Source organism: Octopus bimaculoides, chromosome 26, assembly GCF_001194135.2.
Source record: "Octopus bimaculoides isolate UCB-OBI-ISO-001 chromosome 26, ASM119413v2, whole genome shotgun sequence".
Taxonomy (NCBI): Eukaryota; Metazoa; Mollusca; class Cephalopoda; order Octopoda; family Octopodidae; genus Octopus; species Octopus bimaculoides.
In genome coordinates this window covers 2,311,334-2,316,921 of record NC_069006.1, presented here as the reverse complement: position 1 = coordinate 2,316,921, position 5,588 = coordinate 2,311,334, and the positions used below count along the sequence as shown (strand labels likewise).

The following is a 5,588-nucleotide window of genomic DNA, read 5'->3' as shown; positions in this document are numbered from 1 at the left end:
GATGCCGCAGTCTCAGCGCATGTCTGCGCATCATTAACCACGGCATCCCCAGTCCTCCATGTAATGGTTGTTGACAGCAAATGGATCGCCTCACCATCGGAACGCCACCTTTCCACAGAAAGTGGAAAAGTATGCGTTCTAGTTTTGTGATAGTGGCATCAGGACAAGGCACGACGGTCAGGCGGTAATCGATGACTGATGCGATATACACATTAGCCACCTCCGCCCGGCCTTTTAGAGATAACTTTTTCTCGGCCCATGTTTGGCTGAGTTTTGATCACTCTACTGGTGATCTCGTCCCAGTTCTTATCCATTTGGAGGTCCGGACTGAACCAGACCCCGAGCAGTTTAACCGGTCCGTCCGTCCAGCGTCCCACTACGGAGTCGCTGTTGGACGGTATGGGCTTGCTTCTCCAGGTGCCGAGTAACAAACCCACAGACTTTTCCGGGTTAATTTTTGCTCCTGTCACCGTTTCGTATTCTTTAAGTGTCTCGCCTAGCATCTCGACGTGCTTTTCGCTCGACACTATGACGGTGACATCGTCCGCATATGCAGACACGCTCGTCCCGCAACCCAGCTCCCGTGGGATACCCCTCAGTGTCGCCAGCTTCCGGAGTAGTGGTTCGAGATAGATAGATAGATAGATAGATAGATAGATAGATAGATAGATAGATTGATAGATAGATAGATAGATAGATAGATAGATAGATAGATAGATAGATAGATACATCATAGATAGAATGCATATTCTGTCGATTTCGTTTGTCGAATGACTTCATTTGGGGACGTAAATACTGAAAGAAGACCGTCGTACATCCACACGCACGCACACCCACGTATACACACGCACGCACACGCACGCACACGCACGCACATACACACATTTACACATATGTACACACATATGTACACACATAAAAACACACACAACGCGTATGTGTGTGTTTCTGTGTGTATGTATGTGTGTGTTAATGTGGCAGGCCCCTTTCAGTTTCTATCCTCCACATCCACAAACAAGGCGTCGACCCGAAGCAACTGTAAAATACATTTACTCAAGTTGCAACGCTGGGGATTGAACTTGGGACCATGTTTTTGAGAAACTAAATTCTTTTCATATTGCTACGCCTTCACGTATAAATAGACAGATAGATGCATACATACATACATACATACATAAACTATGCGTAGAAGTATGCGAATTTAAAGAGGATGTAATTAAAAATACAAAAAATCGTTCAATGAAAACCTCCAGGATTCGAACAATGACTAGACATATTTTAGGTCAGGAAAATGCAAAACCACAACAGAGTATACTTTACCTATGCATGTGCATGTGCATGTGTGTGTGTGTGTGTGTGTGTGTGTGTGTGTGTGTGTGTGTGTATCTGTGTCAGATAACATTGAAGTATTCACGTGGTTCTTTCATACGAGGTAGTATCAAATGGTCCCCAGATATCAGTTCGCCCGAAAAGGAAGACGAATGTAATTAAAGGTTTGAAATTATATTATGCAAGATTTCAAAACCCTAGAATCACTCCTTCATATTCAGCCTATGAATTTTTCACCCTACCCTCGTAATTTAGAGCGTTTTATCTCTAAATGAAATCTTATACTATGATATGAGCCGCGTCCGTCCGTCTTTCCGACGCGATCAGTAATTAGATAGAGGAAAGGAGGGAATGAAATAGAAAGTTTGGTTATTTTTATACCTCACCTTGTGTAAATAAGATACAAATATTGTCATACCTGGCCGCGTCTGTCCGTCCATCTGTCCAAAGCCACCAGTAAATAGATATTACCGTGATTCCCAACGTGGGCCATGGTAACATTTTGGTGAGGCATGCCTAGGGTTATGTTGAATTTATACCTTTTGTACACAATGTTTAGTATACTAATTGAGAAAGGAGGCAATTCGAGAATGAGTTATTAACAAAAAAATTCTTCACATAACTTCTGTGGACAGTTTTATCAAATTTTGGACACGTTCATCATAATCATAAGATCTGATGTCACTAAAGAGGGAATAGATTATTTCCTTCGATTTAGTGGTATGTGAAAACATGTAGGTAATTACAGATGCGCGCGTGTGTTTGTGTGTGCGTGCGTGCGTGCATGCGTGTATATAGTATAGGACTGGTCAGTAATGAAAGCAATGCCATCTTAATTCCAATGGAGAAATGAACTGAAGACAGACTTATGTGTGCAAGAGATAAAAGTATTGACTCTTTTATCTCTGGGGGATAAAAACCTAGGTACACAAGAAAAATGTGGTGCTGCAGAGTATGGTAAAAAATGGTGTTGGGGTGAGAGGTGAAAGAATTGAATAGTGTGAAATGGGTTGAAATGGAGTGAAAGTGATGGGTAGCTTTAGTGGAGGAAGAGAAAGAGGCAGCGAGAGAAAGAGAGAGAGAAAGAGAGAAAGAGAGAGTGATAAACAGACAGACAGACGATAGATAGATAGATAGATAGATAGATAGATATTTATGTTACTGGTAACGCATACATACACACACACGTATATATATATATATATATATATATATATATATATATGAACAGAGTCGATAATTAACAGGTCATTTTATTCCCACCAGTCAGTTTGTGAATTCAGGAAAAAGTTAAGATAAAACTTCTATCATTGATACAAAGGCTTTTGCATCTGAGAAGATTCACTGAATATTTTTTGTTTCTTTTTGAGCATATTTTCCGAAAGTTTATGCTGAAATCGTTTTGAAGAAATTGTTGAAACAATTTGCTTGAATTGAAATCTCATCGTGCTTGATTCAAATAAAAAAACAGTTCGTCCATATTCAGAGAAATATTAAAAATTTGGATTTATACCCGCTATCCACGACAAACTGTCACCAAGTTATGGGCGAATATCTCGGTGCACGCTTGATTGTTTGGAACGAGGCACCCATGTGTCATCGTTATATATTTGAAGCGCTGAATCGAACCCTGAAGGACATAATGAACAACGATTTGATCTTTGGCGGCAAATTGATAATTTTAGGTGGTGATTTCCGTCAAATGCTTCCAGTGGTTCGAAAAACACAAGGGTCTTCTCTAATTGGAGCATGTTTGAAAAGATCCGTAATTTGGCACGAATGAGAAGTACTTCATCTCACCACTAATATGAGAGTGCAAACCTGTCTCAGATTAATGATAACACCTCTCAAGCTCGACTGGAATATCATTCTGTTTGGTTATTGCAAATTGGTAATGGAAGAATCCCCAATGTTCAAAGACAATTATTTGATGATGTAATAGAGATTCCTCGGTAATTTCAAGTCAACAGCAAGGAAGATTTGATCAACCATGTTTATGAAGATTTAGAGGTTAATTTTAACAATGCCTAACAGTTATCATCACGAGCAATATGAACAACAAAGAATAAAGAATTTGACAATCTAAATTACCACATAATCCAGAAATTTCCAGGTGAGACATATACTCTGAGGAGCATTGATTCCGTTGCAGAAGATCAACAATTTGCCTTCTATCTTCCTGAATTTCTGAATTCTCTTAATATAAGTGTCATGCCACCCCACATTATCAAATCAAAAACGGGTGTTCCTATAATGTTGCTAAGAAACTTAGATCAGAGAATTGGGCACTGCAACGGCGCACGTTATAGTGTCAGATAATATAATAACTGCAAGTGAACTAACTGGTGTTGATGCAGGATGCACACTTTTGATTCCTTGCATTATTCTGCAAACATCTCATACCGATTTGCCCTTTACTTTGAAAAGACGCCAATTTCCAGTGAGACCTTCTTTTGCGATGTCTATTAACAAAAGTCAAGGGCAAAGCCTTTCTAAGTGCGGCATCTACATGCCTTCGACCGTACTTACTATATGTCGCTCTTAGTAGAGTTGGGGATCCAGTGAATCTTAAAATATTTGCTGATCAAAAAGAATCTACCAGATCAGCAACAAGTAGACGTCATAATGAAAATGTAAGAAGACTTACGCCAAATGTTGTCTACACGGAAGGGTTTAATCTAATGTTCAGGGGTTAATCTAATGCTAAGCAGTAAATCTAATATTCAAGGATTAAATTAATATTAGGTGGTTAAGCTATTGTCAACGGGTTAATCTAATATCCAGGGGTGAATATCATCTTAATAAAGGTTATGCTATTACAAACGGGTCAAGTAAGTTTGCTGTGCATATACAACTGATGATATTGTTAGAACTTTCAGTTCCTCTGTGAATTGCAAGCTTTGTCTCTTGTGTTCTTCAATGGAATCAGTAGAAAGGAAAGAAATCAGCTAAACCTGATGGAATTACCTATGAAGAAAATGGCATTTGTAGGGATCCAATTTTTCGATAATATTTTTGTTTTCTTTTTTGAGGGATACAAACACGATGATAATAACATATTGGGAAATAAACCATATAAAAATAAGTTCAATTAACTTCACAAAAGTGATGCTATGGAGATCCTTATCAACGCTAACCGGTCAGCAGTTCCGAAGACAGAAATACAATCTAAACCCGGCTGTCCAACTTTATCGAATTAACTTTATAACTTGATTATCTTCAGTTTTCTATGTCCAAACTCGCAGCCCATGACGATCCCTTCTGAATTCATGTGGATTCAGAGATTTAATGTAGATTTCAGTTTCAATTATGGGGATCAATTTATGATACGATGCCAATCATCGTTTAAGAAATAAAAGTTTTAAAGAAATGGAGATATCATTCACATATACATTTGAATTTCGTCCCAATGTTCACTCTCCACAATGTGAAGATGCAAAAATTTTCAGCAGTACCAATTTCAACTGTTCTTGTATTCCAAGTCATTCCTTGATATTTTTTGAAAATGTTTTGTAACTTTATACTTGCATTCATAGCTGCAATTTATTAGGTCAGCAAGAAGAAATCTGAGAGACTCAACTAAAGCAGAACATTTCTAAAGACGAAGAATGGTTTTGGGGCCAAAATATTACTCTTTCTCTGCTGCCATATTTTGATTCCAAAATTTGGCTAATAATGCCAACTCCCCTTCATACAATTGCCACAGCCCTTTAAGTAATTTGTTGACGATTTAAAATAATTAGAGCAAAGAAATTCTAAAAGAAATTCTTCAGTAAACATAAGAGAGCTGCATATCAATTCAACCACCTTGCACACACCTACCCACTTCCTCTGAGCATCGTCTGTCACACTGTGGTCGAGTGATCTAATTATACAGCAACAGAAGACCCGTCAGAGTCACAACGTGCAGCTTTAAATGAGGTCAAACAGATGCAGAATGATTTATATTTAGAATAGAAAGAGGTTTGTGATTTACTGGAACATTGCTTTGAAAGTAAATCTATATACGGTCGAATTTGTTTCCATTTAATTTTTTTTAATGATATGACGACACAGTAAATATATCACAACAACCGAAGCAACTGCACCAAATTCTCACCCACGTATTCAACAGCGTAGCAACAAAAGAGACAGATGAGAAAAAAAAAACGATAAATAAACAGATGCACACGTAAGTAGAATTCCATTTTAACCATGATAGATCAACTTCATGCTCAGTTAATATTTTGTTTACACCCGACCTCATATATATATATATA

General features: G+C 38.0%; 2 protein-coding genes across 2 annotated transcripts in view; one reads left to right on the top strand and one right to left on the bottom strand.

The window, feature by feature from the left end:
• The window catches only part of LOC106880587 (uncharacterized), a 68,813-nt gene that overhangs the window by 40,026 nt on the left and 23,199 nt on the right, over positions 1-5,588 (bottom strand). The gene's annotated exons all lie outside the window — the stretch shown is intronic.
• The window catches only part of LOC106880589 (uncharacterized), a 33,715-nt gene continuing 32,955 nt past the window's right edge, over positions 4,829-5,588 (top strand). Inside the window, exon 1 of the mRNA XM_014930593.2 lies at positions 4,829-5,500. The gene's annotated coding sequence lies outside the window, so the exon portion shown is untranslated. The remainder of the gene's footprint in view (positions 5,501-5,588) is intronic.